This window comes from Glycine soja, chromosome 16, assembly GCF_004193775.1.
Source record: "Glycine soja cultivar W05 chromosome 16, ASM419377v2, whole genome shotgun sequence".
NCBI lineage: Eukaryota > Viridiplantae > Streptophyta > Magnoliopsida > Fabales > Fabaceae > Glycine > Glycine soja.
In genome coordinates, this window is record NC_041017.1 from 32,160,388 (window position 1) to 32,180,606 (window position 20,219).

The following is a 20,219-nucleotide window of genomic DNA, read 5'->3' on the forward strand; positions in this document are numbered from 1 at the left end:
TAAAAAATCATGAAAATAATATCATTTTAAAGGAACAAACAACACAGAAACACTTTAGGAAGAAACGTTAGAGAAGCCAAGTCAGAAATTTTAAAGTAGAGCATATGTATAAGAAAGCTAACTGCTGTGCTGATATTAGCTAATATGGCTTGTAACCTGGGAGTAGATTTTTAATTAATATCCCCTTATTAACTCTCTCCTTCTTTTGCACTTCTTCTTTGTCCATTAGTGCTCTGCAATGAGGTCCAACATGGCCAGCGCAACCATAGCAAGGTTGTTGAAATTGCTACAAATTTCTAGAATATTCTTAAATATAATATATATGAAAATAGTAGAATATCCTAGAACTATAGAATATGGTAGAACAATCTAGAACTATAATGTGTATGAATATGGTAGAACAATCTAGAACTATAAGTCTATGTATAAGATAGAAGAATCTAGAACTATCATGATACTAATCTATCATGAAAACTCTAGAAAGACCTAAAGTAATGTAGAAACATTCACCACCATTGAGAGGTTGGTGACTTGAGCCTATAAATAGACAATTGGTATGTTGTAATGGACAATCCAAGAAATCAATGACATAGCCTTCTTTCTAAAACAATTCTCTAAAACTATCAACTATCAACTATCATCTAACCAACTACTAACAGTGACATCAGAGCTACGTTCGGTCATACATTGAGCGTAGTTATATTACCTACCTACCATTTCAAAATCCTCCCAACTACTTCAAAAATTTCCTTTGTACTATTAACCCACTCTAATAATATTTTTTCTAAGCTATGGATAACACTACTCAATCGTCAACTATTTCTGTCCCTATCTTCAATGGTGAAAATTATGATTTCTGGCGTGTTAAAATGGAAACATATTTTTCATCTCAAGATTTATGGGACATAGTAGAAGAAGGCTTCACCATTCTTGCGGATACTTCAGCTCTTAATGCATCTCAACAAAAAGAGTTGAAGAAAAATAAACAGAAAAATTCAAAGGCGTTGTTCACCTTGCAACAAGCGGTGACTGATCCAATTTTCCCAAGAATTATGGGAGCTAAGACTGCCAAAGAAGCGTGGAACACATTGCAGGAGGAGTTTCAAGGAAGTGTTAAGGTACGTGCCATTAAACTTCAATCTCTAAGAAGAGATTTTGAACTATTGAAGATGAAGGAGTCTGAGACAGTTAAAGATTACTATTCTAAAGTTAAAGGAATAGTTAATCAAATGAGAGCTTTTGGGGAAGATATTCTTGACAAGAAAATTGTTGAGAAAATTCTAATTACTATGCCCCAAAAGTTTGACCCAATCGTGACAACGATTGAGGAAACCAAAGATCTGTCCACTCTATCAGAGACATAACTTGTGGGCTCTCTTGAAGCATATGAGCAAAGACTGTATAGGCATAAAAAAGATACAATTGAAAATGCCTTCCAGCCAAAGTTTAATTTTCAGCCCCAAAACAAAGAAAATAGAGGAAAGAAAAATTATGGAGAAACTTCTAGAAGAAGAGAAGGTTCTAGGAATTTCCTTAAGAACAAAACAGATAAAAATCCTCCATGCAATATATGCAAAAGACAAGGCCACGCAGAGAAAAATTGCTGGTTTCGTAATATGCCACAATGCAACCATTGCAAGAAGTTCGGGCACGTAGAGAAAAATTGTCACAACAAAAATAGGCATCAAGCTAATATCGTAGAGGAGCATGATCAAGAACAATGTACATTCTACGCCACTTAAGACTCAATAAAAGAAAAGGGAGGAAACTGGTACTTGGATAGTGGATGTAGCAATCACATGGCCAAGGATGAGACTATTTTCAAAAGTATTGATGAGTCTATCAAAGTCAAAGTTCGACTGGGAAATGGAAGTGTGGTTGAATCAAAAGGCAAAGACACTGTCATGGTGGAGACAGATAAAGGTACGCGACTCATCCATGATGTCTTACTAGTTCCCAGCCTAAAAGAAAATCTTCTAAGCATTGGCCAAATGATGGAGAGAGGCTACACACTTCACTTTGAAGGAGGTGTATGCAAAATCTTAGACAACAAAAATAAAAGGTCTGAGATAGCCCAAGTAAAGATGAATAAGAGCAATAGAAGCTTCCATCTAAATTTAAAATATGCAACAAACATTGCCATGAAGGTACAAGTTGATGATTCATGGCTATGGCATCGAAGATTTGGCCACTTCAACTCACATGCCTTGAAGTTGTTACATGAGAAGAACATGATGAGAGATCTTCCAAGCATAAAGGAGAACAATGAAGTGTGTGAAGGATGTCTTCTTGGTAAGCAACACCGATTTCCTTTCTCAACAAGTGGAGCATGGAGAGCGAAAGATCTATTGGAGTTGATACATACGGACGTTTGTGGACCAATGAGGATGCCATCACATGGGAACAACAGGTACTTCATACTCTTCATTGATGACTTCTCTAGAATGACATGGGTATATTTTCTAAAAGAAAAATCAGAAGTCTTTGGAGTATTCAAAAAGTTCAAGGCCCTTGCTGAAAATCAAAGTGGAAAACGGATAAAAGTACTAAGAAGTGATCGCGGCAAAGAGTACACCTCTCGCGAGTTTGAAAGATTTTGTGAGGATGAAGGCATTGAGAGACAACTTACAGTCGCATATTCTCCTCAACAAAATGGAGTGTCCGAGAGAAAGAATCACACAGTTATGGAGATGGCTAGATCGATGCTCAAGGAAAAGGGACTACCTAACACATTTTGGGCTGAAGCAGTCTACACTGCTGTTTACATACTCAACAGATGTCCAACTAAGTCTGTAAAAGACAAGACTCCAATTGAAGCTTGGAACGGGAAGAAGCCATCAGCAAAGCACCTAAGGGTCTTTGGATCTATATGCTACATTCATATTCCAGACGTGAAGAGGCACAAGCTTGAAGACAAGACTATACGAGGTATCTTCCTTGGGTATAGCAATATCTCTAAGGGCTACCGTGTCTACAACTTGCAAACTAAGAAACTCGTCATCAGTCGAGATGTTGAAGTTGATGAATATGCTTCATGGAATTGGGATGAAGAAAAAGTGGAGAAGAACGTTCTTATACCCGCTCAACTACCTCAAGAAGAAGCTGAGGAAGAAGACCCAGGTGAACCACCTTCACCTCCACCACAACAACAAGATCAAGAACTATCGTCACCAGAGTCTACTCCAAGACGAGTGAGATCTTTGGTGGACATATATGAAACCTTTAACTTGGCCATACTTGAACCTGGAAGCTTTGAAGAAGCGTCAAAGCAGGAAGTATGGGTCAAGGCAATGGAAGAAGAGATACAGATGATCGAGAAAAACAACACATGGGAGTTAGTAAATTGTCCCCATGGAAAAGATATCATTGGGGTTAAGTGGGTCTATAAGACAAAGCTCAACCCTGATGGCACCATATAAAAACACAAGGCGAGGCTAGTAGCTAAGGGTTACTCACAACAACCCGGAATTGACTACAATGAGACATTTGCACCAGTAGCTCGTCTTCATACCATAAGAGCTCTAATAGCTCTTGCGTCACAAAAAGGATGGAGTATCCATCAACTAGATGTCAAATCCGCCTTCCTTAACGGCGTACTTGAAGAAGAGATCTATGTGGAGCAGCCACAAGGATTCGTGTCTGAAGGCAAAGAAAACAAAGTGTTAAAACTAAGAAAAGCACTCTACGGTTTGAAGCAAGCACCTCGAGCATGGTATAGCAGAATCGATCTGTATTTCATGGATCGAGGATTCAGGAGGAGCAAGAGTGAGCCTACACTTTACATCAAGTCTCAAGGTCAGTACACTCTCTTACTCTCTCTATATGTAGATGATCTTATCTACACGGGAAACAATACTAAGATGATGATGGAGTTTAAAGAAGACATGATGAAGACCTTTGAGATGACCGACCTTGGTTTGATGAGTTACTTCCTCGGCATAGAGGTAAGTCAGAGAAATGAAGGGATATTCATCCCGCAAAAGAAATACACAGAAGGCTTACTTAAGAAATTCAAGATGTATGGTTGCAAACTTGTTGCTACTCCACTCATAACAAATGAGAAACTACAGAAGAATGATGGAGCACCAGAAGCTGATGCATCCAAATATCGAAGTCTAATTGGAAGCCTCCTATATTTGACAACTACACGGCCCGACATAATGTATGCTACAAGTCTTCTATCAAAATTCATGCAAAGCCCAAGTCAAATACACTTTGGAGCAGGAAAAAGAATTTTGAGGTATCTACAAGGAACAAAAGAGTTCGGTATATGGTATACTACCGAAACCAACTCAGAATTACTTGGCTGCACCGACAGTGATTGGGCAGGTTCAGCAGATGACATGAAGAGTACCTCTGGCTATGCTTTCTCACTAGGATCAGGAATGTTCTCTTGGGCGTCAAAGAAGCAAGCTACAGTAGCACAATCAACAGCAGAAGCAGAGTACGTGGCAGCTGCTGAAGCAACGAGTCAAGCTATATGGCTTCGTAGGATACTTGAAGACATGGGAGAAAAACAAGATAAGCCTACTAAAATCAACTGCGACAATAAATCAGCAATTGCAATGGCGAAGAATCCAATTCATCACAGCAGAACAAAACACAGAAATCAAGTATCACTTTATCAGAGAAGCTGAAGCAACTAAAGAGATCAAACTCGACTACTGCAGAACAGAAGATCAAATTGCAGACATATTCACGAAGGCTTTGCCAAGACCAAGATTTGAAGAATTACGAGCTATGCTCGGAGTCACAGAAATTTGCATCAAGGAGGAGTGTTGAAATTGCTACAAATTTCTAGAATATTCTTAAATATAATATATATGAAAATAGTAGAATATCCTAGAACTATAGAATATGGTAGAACAATCTAGAACTATAATGTGTATGAATATGGTAGAACAATCTAGAACTATAAGTCTATGTATAAGATAGAAGAATCTAGAACTATCATGATACTAATCTATCATGAAAACTCTAGAAAGACCTAAAGTAATGTAGAAACATTCACCATCATTGAGAGGTTGGTGACTTGAGCCTATAAATAGACAATTGGTATGTTGTAATGGACAATCCAAGAAATCAATGACATAGCCTTCTTTCTAAAACAATTCTCTAAAACTATCAACTATCAACTATCATCTAACCAACTACCAACAAAGGTTATCAATAACGTGGTGGCCACCGTTGGCGACTCCAACATGATGGCATCAAATCTGGTGATTTGAAAGGTGAGAGGGTGAGCAACGGTGGTGATGATCTCATGAATAGCTTCTATCAGCACGTGGCATGCTTGCAGGTTGCCATGCCAGTTGACCTGATGATTGACGCTCAACTTGCACATTTCCGAACATGGTCGCCAAGTACTCCAACCACCTTTGGACAAGCCATCGTTGGGAACAATAAGGAACTATATCAGTTCTTGGTATTTTCTTAATTCCTTCCACAATTTCACCCTTCTCAATTTGTATGCAGTTATCTTGCTCCTTCCCTTCTTTTTCAGATTGTGTAATCTGTAAGCCAAATTATATTTTTGTTCTAGATCACCTATTCTTGAATGATATCTGACTGAGTGTTTGAAATACATATTGTGTTTCGGATTACTCAATTCAGAATTAGACCAACATCATTCTGATGTTGTAGCATAATTTCAGATTGAGTAATAAAATACACAGTATGTATTATGAAACCTAATGGTTGCCCTCCTTGTTCTCCTGGTGGTTCTCCTCGGGTTGATTGGGGGTGCAAATATTAAGAGCGAAAAGGAGAGCGAGGAAAAAGGGTGAAGTTGGACATACAGGATTCATTTGTATTTTATAGTTTTATGATTTTTATTTTTTTAGTCTTTATAATTTGAAAATAATTTTTTTTAGTCCTTATCATTTATATTTTAATTCTTTTTAGTTCAGATAATTTAAAAGTATTTTTTTAATCTTTATAATTTATATTTTAATTCTCTTTTACTTCATATAATTTAAAAGTAAAAACTAAAAACTAAAAACTAAAAAAAAAATTAAAATATAAACAATGGAAATAAAAAATCACTTTCAGAATCATGGAGGTAAGAATGGTGAAACACTACCCTAAGAAAACTAACTATAACTGACTCGTCACATGTCCCACGTATGTCGTAACCCCCAAATGGTATTTCCTGCACATTCACCCATATATAAGCTAGGCCTCTTGTGACTCGTGATTTTCATCTAGCCTTCATTCTTGCTCACCTCCTATATACTTATTGTGATAATATACACCACGGGATTCTCCTCTTGTGATTCAAAAAACATATTTGTTGTTGAAGTGTCCATCCTGGTTGATGCTTACAAACACTATCCATTTAAATTTTCTTTCATTTATCTCTATTTCTTAATTTCTTAAAGAACTCCACCAAGGACTACTCTGGCTACCCCTCCTTCTCCTCGGCAATGTCAAAAGCTTCAACCTTGGTGGCATGGGTTGCAGCGTTGACATTTGGGGTACCCAATTGCTTGTTCCGCGTTGGTGGGCCACGATTCTTCTTTTCAACACAAATCGAAACTGTACATATCAAACAAAGCATGGAAGGAGCCGCGCATAGCAGAGTGTTGATGCCAATGCTGTGAATTGGAAATGCTTGTTTTTTTCTTCTAAAGATTGGTTCAGCGATGAAATTATGTGAATTGGAAAATCAAAGCTGTGAGGATTTTTTTTATCAGAAAATCAATACGAATTCGTGATTTTTTATTCCTTTTCTTCTTTTTTAATCTCCAACTAACCTTATATCTCCATCAAGGCGGTTTGAGGATGTCGTGAGAGTAACAGAATTTCTTTAATATAGTTATGTTTCAAAAGATATCTTGACCTGCGATAATTTATTTTCTTCTTTACTGAACTGGACTTGATCTGTATGTTTGAACTGGAAAGAGTTCGAAAAATGTAAAAAAAATAAAAATTGTGTTGATTGACAGGAACAAAGGGAATAACTGAAAAAAGGAAAAAAGCAATTCTGACGGCTTTTAATCCTCACAAATTGTTTGGAACATTTTAACCACTTAACTAAGGCGGTTTTAAACTGCAGAAATTTAATCCCCAGCAAATAACAATAAAATGACCACTACCTCATCACTTTAACAGCGAGATTCCTTTGTAGCACACATCACTACTTAGTCATTCACTTATTCTGTCATGGTTTACTATTATTGTAACAAACCTTTTTCCTCTGTTCCTCTACTTAATTATTGTCCTAACTTTCAATAAAACCGTCCCTAATAGACCCAATACTGGCTTAAATCTCCACCTTTGACCTTACTGACCAGTTACCTCAATTTTTCAAGCACTGCCTCAGTCGAAATGGGATTTTTAAACCACATAAATATCTCTGTTCAGATCAGAAGATCTCCTTTGCACAAACTCAGTGCCAATTGTTTGATTCAAAATATCAAATAATAGTTAGATAGAGACAGAGCAGTTGACGAAATTAAAACCCAACACCATTTTCTGCCTTGTTTGACTTTACCTGTTCTAAATTTAAATTAAAGTTTAAGTTAGTGTAAATGTCAACTTTTATGAACTTAAATTTAAATAAATAATTCATAAGATGACATATACATGTTTTTTAAGATTATTCAAAATAAAATAACATTAAAATGGAATCCAAAACGTGAATAGATCCAACCATCACTGCACGGAAAGTCGTCGAAAGGTTAAGCTATTTGACTATTTGTTCAAGTTTGAAATAATAATTTAAAAGTAGGTTCCATGTGCAGGGTTCTTTATGAAATAAAAACATCTATTTATTTATGTTACACAATTTTTTGTTTTCAAACTTGTGTATTTGTTGGATGATGTTTGACTTTGATTTAGTGGGTACGAGCAATCATAGAAAGGGATCGTCATTGTCCTCCTCTTCCTTTAGCTATGGATGGACATATGATGTGTTTCTCAGCTTTAGAGGTTCAGATACTCGCCATGGTTTTACGGGTCATCTCTACAAAGCTCTCTGTGATAAAGGAATCAATACTTTCATTGACGATGAGGAGCTTCAAAGAGGAGAGGAGATCACACCAACACTTATGAAGGCGATTGAAGAGTCCAGGATTGCCATCCCTATCTTCTCTAAGAACTATGCTTCTTCCAGGTTTTGCTTAGATGAACTTGTACACATAGTTGCTTGTTCTAAGGAAATGCGTCGGTTGATTTTGCCGGTTTTCTATGATGTTGATCCCTCTCATGTGAGACATCAGATGGGTAGCTATGAAGAAGCACTGAATAGCCTGAAAGACAGATTCAAGGATGACAAAGAGAAATTGCAGAAATGGAGGACTGCTCTACGTCAAGCAGCTGACTTGTCTGGTTATCATTTTAAACCTGGGTAATGTTTTACCTCTCTTTATTTCATTATGATATCAGCGGGACAAAAATTAAACCCACACAAACTAAACTCACACAGTGGAAAAAATAAGGAGAGAAGAAAGAATTTGGCACTTGCTTTACACACTTCAATTCTTGCATGTGGTACAATTACATCCTTTAATAGGCATCGTGTATTAATAAAATATAGGCTAAAATTCATCTTTGTTTCTTTTTGGTTATTGTTTAGAAGTTTCATTTTAGTCTAACATTTTCAAATAGCTTCAAATTAATCCTTATGATCAATTGGTAAACCTCTCGTAATAGAAATAGATACACATGTTTTTTAAAAAGGATCATTTTTGTCCTTAATATTTTTTTTAGAAAGATTCATTTTGATCCTTCATATTTTTTATTTTGTTCACAATGAGGGATCAAATTGAACCTTTCTAAAAACATTAAGAATGAAAATGATATTTTAGGAAATATGTGTATCTCTTTCCATTACATCATGTTTTACAATTGATGACAAGGACTAATTTGAAGCTATTAGAAATTGCAAGGGATGGAAATGAAGCTTTTAAAATATAAATGACTGAATTGAACAAAAATCAAAACATAAAGGACACAATATGTATTTTTGCCTAAGATATAAGAGGTTAATGAATGACTAAGAAAAACAAAATGGCAGTGTTGTTTCTTCAAAGACCATATGATACTACACCCATACCTAGCTAGCTAGATCAAATGCATACCCTAACATTTTTTTTATTGTTTCTACATGGATCACTTGTCCAATCACTATCTGTAAATCCAACAACCTTCGCACCATTATTATTAGCATAAAAAATTCTATTGATTAGAGTACCTTTGATATATCTAAAAATTCTCTTCTTGCAAATGGAAAACACAGGCTTCTCCATAAATCTTCTAAGCATCTCCAAAGATTATATTTGGTCCTGTTGTCAAATATATCTCATACTTTCAATCAAAATTTTGAATTGAGTTGCATCCATCCTTTTTTCGCCACTTTCACTTGTTAGCTTCAATTTTTCTTCAACTGGTGTGAAAATTGGCTTTGAATTCCCGATCCCATCTTTAATTTCTTCAAAACACAACTTGCATATTTCTTCTAAGATAAAAATCCCATCATCTTAAGAAAATAGGACATTAGGCCTAAATTTGTTATCTCAAAATAACTGATCATAGTCTTGTTAAATTCTACCATCATCCTTAAATTATTGCTAGTGAAGATTAGATCATCAACATAAAGGCACATAATGTGTGCTCAAAGGGACATCTCTCAGAGTTGCACAAAGTAGGAAAATCAAATTTCTTATACCACACTCTTGGTACTTGCTTCAACCATACAAACCTTTCTTTAATCTATAGCCTTTATTTTCTTTTCCTTTGACAATATATCTTGCATGCTGCTCAATATATACCATTTTTTCAAAATATATCATTCACGAAGAAAGTAGATTTAACATCCATTTGATATATCTTCCAATCATTTTGAGCCCAAAGATAAATAATTATGCAAATTGTATCTAATCTTCCAACAGGAGCAAATACTTCAAAGTAATAAATACCTGGCTTTTGCTTATTCCTTTCTCAACCAACCTTGCTTTACAAGGATCCATTTCTCCATTAGGAATGCACTTTGTCTTGTACACCCACCTCACTCCAATAGACCTTTTATCTATTGACAAATTAGTTAATTCCCACGTATCATTCTTCTTTATAGAATGAATATCATCAACCATGTCTTTTATCCAATTTTCATCATTTGAGGCTTCTTCAAAGGTCACTACCTCACAATAGTTGATTAGATGATAGTTGATAATTGATAGTTTTAGAGAATTGTTTTAGAAAGAAGGTTATGTCATTGATTTCTTGAATAATCAATTACAACATGCCAATTGCCTATTTATAGGCTCAAGTTACCAACCTCTCAATGGTGGTGAATGTTTCTATATTACTTTAGGTTTTTCTAGAGTTTTCATGATAGAGTAATATCATGATAGTTCTAAATTCTTCTATCTTATACATACACTTATAGTTCTAGATTATTCTATCATATTCATACACATTATAGTTTTAGATTGTTCTACCATATTCATACACACTATAGTTGTAGGATATTCTATCATTTTCATACATATTATTTTTAAGAATATTCTAAAAATTTGTAGCAATTTCAACAAAAACTTTGAGGTGTTTGATTGATGGTCTCCTTCCACTTTGGTGTATTGTCATGAACACTTTTTGTTGGACACTTATTCAAAATATAAACAACATTAGCGGTTGCTTTTGCCCAAAACTCCCTAGACATTTGTTTGGCCTTGAATATGCATCTCACCGTGTCCATGATTGTATTGATCTTTCTTTGACTCCATTTTATTGAGGCGTGCATTTGGTTGTCAGCTTATGTTAATTTCCTTGCTGCTCACAGAAAATCTATACACACTAGGTATTCTTGGCCTCTGTTTATTCTGAGTGCTTTGATTTTGCATCCTCTTTGTTTTTCTACTTACACCTTGAACATCTTGAAAGCATTACATGCTTCTAATTTTTGGCTTAAAAAGTACACCAAGTCTTTATGCTAAAATAATCATTCAAGGTGATAAAATGAACTATAACAGCCTTTTCGCCTTCCAAGACATTTAGGTTGGAAAAGATACTTCATGCTTATTTCCAATCTCACATGTCTCGCAAACACTGTTAGGAATATTCACGATAGGACAATCAGAAACAAAATCCTTTATATTATTGACAAATAGTTCAACCCAAAAAATAAGTGACCAATAGGAAAATCAGAAACAAACTCCTTCGTATTATTGACAAATAGTTCAACACAAAAAAATAAGTGACCAAAATGCATATCACAACCAATCATCATTTGGAATCAGAAAATTCAAGCATGACAACTTTTAATTTCATGATGAAATTTCAAAGGGAATAATAAATTGGGAGTCATCTTTACCTTAGTAATGAATCTTTCATTTTTGTTAATCAACGTGTTGGAGCCAGTATGAGTTAGCATGTTAATTTTCCCATACTCCATAAATTATGATGAAGACCAAAAGCAAATAAAACATCATGGATCGATAAAGCTTTTAGAACCATTTCTCAGTGTGACAGTAACGTGGCATTTACCTTGCATTGCTTCCATATTTTTACAATAGATTTAACCATTTCATCTAAAGAAGAAAATAACTCATTTCTTCCACACATAACAATTCTACACCCAGTATTGAAATACCAAATGTTTGTGTCATCAGAAAATGCATTGCTTGCAAAAAATAATCTTTGTGGATTATAAGAATTCTCACAAATATTTTGACTTTCTGCTACATTTGCCTACTATTTGGATTTACAATCTACAGCTCAGTGCCTGAACTTTCCACGATAGAAGCAATTAAAAGTCTGTCTAGCCTTGATAGTTGTTACTTGTTACGATGGCCTCTTCCTTGGCTGAATGATCCGAAATTGTTGTTTCTTTCTTGGTTGAAATTTCCGCAACCTCCTCCTTTGTAATTTCCTTGACCTTTACCTCTATAATTTCCTCTTCCTCCATTGTTGAGATTATTACAAACTTTGCTTTGTGCACTTTGACTTGATTCAACAACACTTTTGAGATTCACCTGACTCTTTAAGGCTTCTTCAGTTACTTTTTCAATCTTCTTCAAGATTCTACTCATGTGACTTTTTGATGCTTCCCTGCAAATATGCTATTGTCGTGGTGTAGAATGGGATGGTGTTAGGATTTTGTCCACTACCTTGTTGTCTAGGATGTCTTCTTCGTATACCTTCATCTTGTTGATGAGATTTGTAACACGTGAAAACAGATTAGAACTAGACATTTCAAACCTTTCATATTCCTTTCATAGAGATTGTAGTTTTGATTTCTAGGCCTTATCCACTCCTATATATGATGACAACTTCAAAATAACACGCCTCTTTAGAAGTTTTGGCATTTGCTCTTTAGCCAAAAAATTGAATAATCTACTCCTTGGTGAATATGTGATAATTGTGACACCCTCTACCCCTCACATATATACTAACAAAGGAATAAAAATTCAAATATTAATTAAAAGTATTTTTTAAAAACATTTTTAAATACAAGTCTTTCAAAGGGATAAAAGGTTCACAATCCCTTTCTTCTACATCATATTCAAACTTGTCCGAATAAATAATAAAGTCATCGGCTCGAACAAGGCCGTTTGAGACTTCATACAATTAATATAAAACCCTATACCCCAATGTCACATCCTATCAGAGCGTTGTGTCTCGACGTCCTTCAGCACAATATTCCTTAAAGCAGTTCACCTAGTCATCTGCTCCCCCGAACACAGAGTTTAAGATCATCACAAGATCCAAACACAAACAATAAACCGGGAGTGAGTTATCACATTCCTAACTAATAGAGAAACAAGACAACTAGATATACATATCATATAAACCAAATAAAACTTACTTACACGTAATTCACGTAATTCCACCACTTTGTCATTCAAAATTCACTTTTCATCAACCAATCACACTTTTCAATCATCAATCACATTACACAGGAATCACACGCTCTGATCAAGACATAATAACACCTCAATTTCATAATAAACAATTAGCAAGCGCATGAGACAGTTATGCTAAGACTCAAGCCTATATGCAATGTGGTACCATGTCAGTGAAAAACCACCCTGGGGCGCTTAGGAGTACATAACAAGACACACCACACAATGGGTTTGTCAGGTCACTCTCACTAAGTAAGATCATAGGGAGACCAGTCAAGGTCACGATGTTTTGCGAGAATGCTCCAACCATATGGGATCAACATAGGCTTTAAGGAGCACTCAAACCCGGTGACCCCCAAGGCCTACACTCCAAAGAGTCCGTCAGGGCCTCTCCCTCCTGATTCAGGTTCAACCCCTAAAATCATTTTAGCACACAGACACTGCTAGTGAATTATACAATACCCACGACCTCACACTCGTGTCTTAAACACGTACAACATATTGCGCTACAATTTAACACTGGTTCCTAAACAAGAACCTACACTTTCTCTTTAACACTGGTTCCTAAATAGGAAACCTACACTTTCTCTTTAACACTGCGCATTTACACTTTTCTCAAGATAACACTGGTCGGGTTATTGTACAATTCACAACTTACAACACAAATAATGTCACATCAAGAATTAATCACACATTTATTCACAACCAAAACTCATTCACAATTTCACATCTCATAATGTCACAATCCACCATCACATGTTTTCACGTATCTCACAATTCAACACTTGTTCTACTTTACATTTTTACTCAATCTCAATAACAATATTATAATCTCAAGGCAACATATTATTCCATAATTCATCACATATTTCATTTATAAGCACTGCTCATGAACTATACAATACCACGACCTCACACTCATGTTTCAAACATGTTTAACACAATTGCGCTACAATTTAACACTGGTTCCTAACTAGGAACCTACACTTTCTCTTTAACACTGCACATAAACACTGGTCGGGTTATTGTATAATTCATAGCTCACGATATAATTAATGTAACATCAAGTGTTAAACACATTCACTTATTTACAATCGAATATCATGTCCAAACTTTAACATCTCATAACATCACATCAACCATCTCATAACATTCCTAATGATATTCATAAGGTACAACATACACATGTTCATCAAATTTAACCATAATATTCTCAGACTCCAACACTTAATAATTTTCAGAATCATACTATAACACTCTACAATATTATTTACATAAATTATTAATATAAATAACAACCTCTATATATATATAAGCTAGCATACATCATATTGAATCACAAATTACAAAGTAAGCTTTCAATGCACAAATTCTAAATAATTATATGAACACTTTGGTCAATTTCAATTATGATATTAACTTTTTAAATTATATATAAAAACCTAAACAACAAGAAAAAGAGAAAATACAAAATCAATATCTCTCTCTAAATTTCTCCTTTATTTCATCAATTCATATTAATTAGAAAAAGTACTCGATTTATAGGGTTCACGCTCAACACAATAGCATATCAATTCCACAAGAATTGGTCTGTCAAACATATATAATTCACTGTAATAATTATAAGGATAAAATGAAAATTGCAAAAACACCCCAAAACTCATTCCAATCGATATCTCTAAGGATCCCTACACATGTTCTCACTAATTCCCAATTGTGAATAACTCATCCCTTACCTCTAAGCGGGCTCACGTGTCTTCAGCTAGCGATAGCATCATCTCTAACGGTTTCCTAAGATTCCTCAAGTTTTTCTTCCGACTGCTCCGATAGAATTCTCGAACGTCAGAGAGATGAAGAAGAGATTGAAGCCTCCACTTGTACTGTCTTCATGCGATTCCTTTTTCTCCCACCACGAATATTATCTCGCAAATCCCAACGGTGAGAGTGTGCGAAATTGAATTTCGAGCAACATATCCAAATTTCATGAAAATCCAACGGTTAACGAAACCGGGATCGTAGTTTTACCGAGACAGTTTTGGGTTTCTGCGGAAAAATAAAAAGTTACAATGCGAAGGGTTTTCCTCTAAGCTCAGACATGATTTTGCAATTCCTAACGGTGAGAATGTTCGAAATTGGGTTGCAAACGTGGTGCTCAAATTTCACGACGATTCAACGGTGAATGAGTCCGAGATCATCGTTTTTCTGAGACAGGTTTTGTGGGCTGCGGAAAAAGAAAGAGTTTTGAGAGGAAAAGGGGAAAAACGAAAATGAGAGGCAGAGGAGGCTGAGGAGTCCGTCTGAAAAACCTACCATGTTGCTATTTATAGCTAGGGGCATTTAAGACCTATTATTTACTCTATTTATTTATTTTTATTATTTTTTTACTAAAAATCTTTTTTAAATTTATTTACGAAAAAATTGAGATGTTACAATAATGTTAGCTGGTCTCTCCTCCTAGTGGTATCATCAACTCTATCTAGTAATCCCTATACTACAAAGCTCAAAATATTGTGACCTCCTAAATGTTTAGACATCAAAAGTTTCCGGTGATTAAAATCTATCTTCCCATTTAATTAGTTTGGGATCGGACTAAACATAGTTGTAATTGGTGGTCATATCTCTCTCAAAAGTGTATCAGCTCTATTTTTTTTATAGCTGTTACAACTTTAAGTAAAACTTAATATGCCTAAGAAGAAGTTTGAAGGCTGTGCAAACAGTGTGGTGGAATTAAAGCCTTTTTTTTAACCAACACCTTTTTTTTCTCCAAGTTTTTGTAAGAAATGCTATCAACTCATTCCTTTCTGAAACAGTATCTCATTTGATGAAATTCAAGTAGGTCTCATTAAATACATTTCATCTCCGACTTATGACACTCATCTTAATTTCAATCAATAGGAGAAAGTATGTTGGAAACAAAATACTTCCTCTGTCCTATTTATAAAATCCAATTAGCTAATTCATCATAATTAAAAAAAGTGGTTAATTATATTTAGTTGATGGTTATAAATATGTCTTTAAATTTATTTATATATTTCTTCGAAAACTACCATTCCATTACCACTAATACTCCTGTTTCTATCTTCTAATTGTTTGTCATCACTACTTGACTTTTAATTAAGGCATTTTATTCTAAAAATAATTAATACAAGGGATATTATGGATTGATTCTTATAAAAAAGATCTAAGTACCACTTTCAATTTGAATCTTATAAATAAGACTGAAAGAAGTTGCAGAGAGTGTGTTGCTTACACTCCTTTGGTTTACTAACTACTATATGTTTTGTTGTGTTTTGTATAACTTCATTCAATTGTACAGGAATGAAAATGAATACGATTTTATTGGGAAGATTGTTAAAGAGGTCTCCCAAAAAATTAATCGCACTCTTTTACATGTTGTGGATTACCCTGTTGGATTGGAGTCTCGAGTGCTACAGGTAATCTCACTTTTAGATGATGGTTGAGACGAAGTCCACATGGTAGGAATCCATGGAATTGGTGGGGTAGGAAAAACAACAATTGCTCGAGCAGTTTATAATTTGATTGCTGATCAATTTGAAGGGTTGTGTTTTCTTGATAATGTGAGAGAAAACTCAATTAAACATGGATTGGTGCATCTCCAAGAGACACTTCTTTCTAAAACAGTTGGAGACAGTAGTATTAAGTTAGGAAGTGTTCACGAAGGAATTCCAATAATAAAGCATAGGTTCAACCTAAAGAAGGTTCTTTTGGTTATTGATGATGTTGACGATCTAAATCAGTTGCAGGCAACTGTTGGAGGGACCGATTGGTTTGGTTCTGCCAGCAGAGTCATCATTACCACTCGAGACAAGCATTTACTAACATGCCATGGGGTTACAAGCACATATGAGGTTGATGGGTTAAATAAGGAAGAGGCTCTTAAATTGCTTAGTGGGACTGCTTTCAAAATTGACAAAGTTGATCCATGCTATATGAGAATTTTAAACCGTGTGGTAACTTATGCTTCTGGCCTTCCACTGGCTTTGATGGTAATAGGTTCCAACTTGTTTGGAAAAAGCATAGAAGAATGGGAATCTTCCATAGATCAGTATGAGAGAATTCCTAATAAAAAGATTCAAGGCGTACTCAAAGTAAGTTTTGATTCTTTAGAAGAAGATGAGCAACAAATTTTTCTTGATATTGCTTGTTGCTTCAAAGGATATCATTTGTCACGTATCAAAGAAATTCTTTTTAGTCATCACGGTTTCTGCCCACAATATGCTATTGGAGTGTTGACTGACAAAACCCTCATAAAGATTAATGAATATGGTTGCGTGACAATGCATGACTTGATAGAGGACATGGGTAAAGAAATTGTCCGACAGGAATCACCAGAAGAACCTGGAAATCGCAGTAGGTTATGGTGTCCTGAAGATATAGTTCAAGTCTTAGAAGAAAATAAGGTAACACTGATATAATTCTCTATATAATGGCGTCCTGTATTGTATGATAGTATAATTACTCCTCTAATTCCAATCTTATTTTCGTTGACAATGTCATTTTGGTGGACTTGTGCTTCTTTTTTGTTTTGCTTTTTTTTTTTTGACAGGGAACTAGTAGAATTCAAATCATAAATCTGTATTGTTTCAAATATCGCGGAGTAGTAGAATGGGATGGAATGGCCTTCGAAAAGATGAATAACCTCAAAAGACTTATCATAGAAAGTGGTAGCTTTACCACAGGTCCCAAACATCTTCCAAATAGTTTAAGAGTATTAGAATGGTGGGACTATCCTTCACCATCTTTACCAATTGATTTTAATCCAAAGAAACTTGTCAAACTAGAGTTACTCGGTAGTTGCTTAATGTCTCTTGATTTGTTCATGTCAAAGAAGGTATGCATACAAGTTCTCTTCACTACTTCTATATCAATAAGTTCTTTTGAATATTAATCCTTTGATTCTTATTTCTTTCTCTTTTTTGTACCTTTTTGGCAGATGTTCGTGAATATGAGAGTTTTGAATTTTTCTGATTCTCAAAATATAACAGAGATACCTGACCTATGTGGTGTCCCAAATTTACAAGAATTATCATTTTGCAATTGTGAGAATTTAATTAAAATTCATGAATCGGTTGGATTTCTGGATAAACTTAAAATCTTGTATGCTGATGGCTGCAGCAAGCTTACGAGTTTTCCGCCAATCAAATTGACCTCTCTTGAAGAACTTAAACTTTCATACTGTGGTAGTCTTGAGTGTTTTCCAGAAATATTAGGGAAGATGGAAAATGTAACTTCCCTTGATATTAAAAACAGTCCCATAAAAGAATTGCCATCTTCAATTCAAAATCTCACTCAACTTCAAAGGATTAAACTGAAGAATGGTGGAATTATTCAGTTACCAAGTAGCATTTTTGGGATGAAAGAACTTCGTTATTTTATTGTTAAAAAATGTGAGGGGTTGCTACTATCCAAAGAGAACGAGGGGGAAGCACAAATGAGCTCAATGGTCTTTAGAAATCCCATTGATTTTCTTGATCTTTCACATTCCAATATATCAGACGAATTCCTTCTAAGAGGTCTCCCTTTGTTTGCCAATGTGAAAGAATTACACCTAAGAGGGGATGATTTCACAATTCTTCCAGCATGCATTAAAGAACTTCAGTTTTTGACAGAAATTTATTTGGAAGTTTGTGAGAATCTTAAAAAAATTAGAGGGATTCCACCTAATTTAGAAACACTCTGCGTAACAGATTGCACATCCTTGAGATGTTTGGACCTCACACTTCTTCCTTCATGCACCAAAGAATGTCGCTTTTTAAGGAAGCTTTTTTTATCTGGTTGCGATAATCTTAAAAAAATTAAAGGGATTCCACTGAACATAGAAGAATTGGATGTAGAATGCTGCATATCCTTGAAAGTTATAGATTTTACTCCTCCTCCTGCATGCACCCGAGAATGTCGCATTTTGAGTACACTTAATTTTGATTATTGTTCGGATCTTGAACAAATAAAAGGGATTCCCTCCAACGTTGGAAAATTTTCTGCAATAAACTGCGAATACTTGACTTCTGAGTGTAGAAGCATGTTACTGAATAAGGTTGGTATATATTTTTCTATATATATATATATTTGACTTGATAATTCATATATTTCACGTTGACTTATACTATAAATATATATGTTGCTAAATGTATGAATGAATTATGACCTATAGGAATTGCATGAGGCCGATGGATACAAATTGTTTCGTTTGCCAGGAACAAGCATTCCAGAGTGGTTTGAGCATTGTATCAATGGATCATCAATTTCTTTCTGGTTTCGTAACAAGTTCCCTGTGATATCTCTATCTTGTGTTTTTGCTGGACTGGAGTTATATGCAGGAGTATGGTTCACACTTATCATCAATGGTAACAAATATTTATCCCCTCATATTTTCTTGGCGGATCTATCCAGTGATCTTCTGTGTATATGTGATCACATTGAGGAACTATTCTACGACCTTGTTCTTTCGGAAAATGAATGGAATCATGTGGTGTGTACTACATCATGGGTACCCCAACCAATCAAACAAATTGGAATCCATGTACTAAAACAAGGAAGCAACATGGAGGACATCCAATTTAGGAATCCGCTATTGTTGAAAGAAAAGCGAGATTTTCACAATTTACCAACATGGGGGAAAAAGAAGAGACTGGTGTTTGTCTCTTCCCGGAAATGAAGTCTCTTCCCTTTGATTGATAATCAAATTTTGTGGTTTTAGAAAAAATTAAATTGGCTTGCTTTGATAAATTATTATGTAATGTTATGTATTCCCAATATATCTACACTTTATTCACTGACACTACTGTACTGTACATCATGTTATTTTGCAGTATTTTCTTAAAATTTGTAGATGTACATGTCAATGGTAAATACATCATTTTTGGAAAATACATCAAGAGCAGAGCTTCATGAGCATAACTTATTGTATATTCCAATTTTAAAGAATAAAATGTACATAGTCCATATGGCGATTTAATTTTCATTTACAAGAATAAATTAATTTACCCCTGCTTTTGTTAAATTAGAATATAATTAATATTTTTTAATATGTTTTCAAAGTGAACAAGCATGTTCTAATATTTAAAATTTTGAATTGGAACTAATAAAACGAGTATCTAGTAAGCTTAATACTGTTAAAGCAAATTTTAAATAAAAGAAAAAGAAATAAATCTGTTACTAGTCAGTTTTTTTTTCTTTCTTTTTTCTTTTTTTGACAAGAAGAAGATCAAGTCATTTCATTTATAATCAAAGAGAAGATACAACTTGAAATATGATCAAAAAGCAATGTCTGCTAGCTTGTCTTCTTACAAAACTCGCCATTGAGTGGGAAACATTTCTAAAAGAAGTTCTACATTTTGCTAAAAGACTTTGAAA

General features: G+C 34.7%; 1 pseudogene; it reads left to right on the plus strand.

The window, feature by feature from the left end:
• Positions 1 to 7,730: 7,730 nt before the first annotated feature.
• LOC114389545 lies at positions 7,731 to 19,827 on the plus strand (annotated as a pseudogene).
• The last annotated feature ends 392 nt before the right edge of the window (positions 19,828 to 20,219 follow it).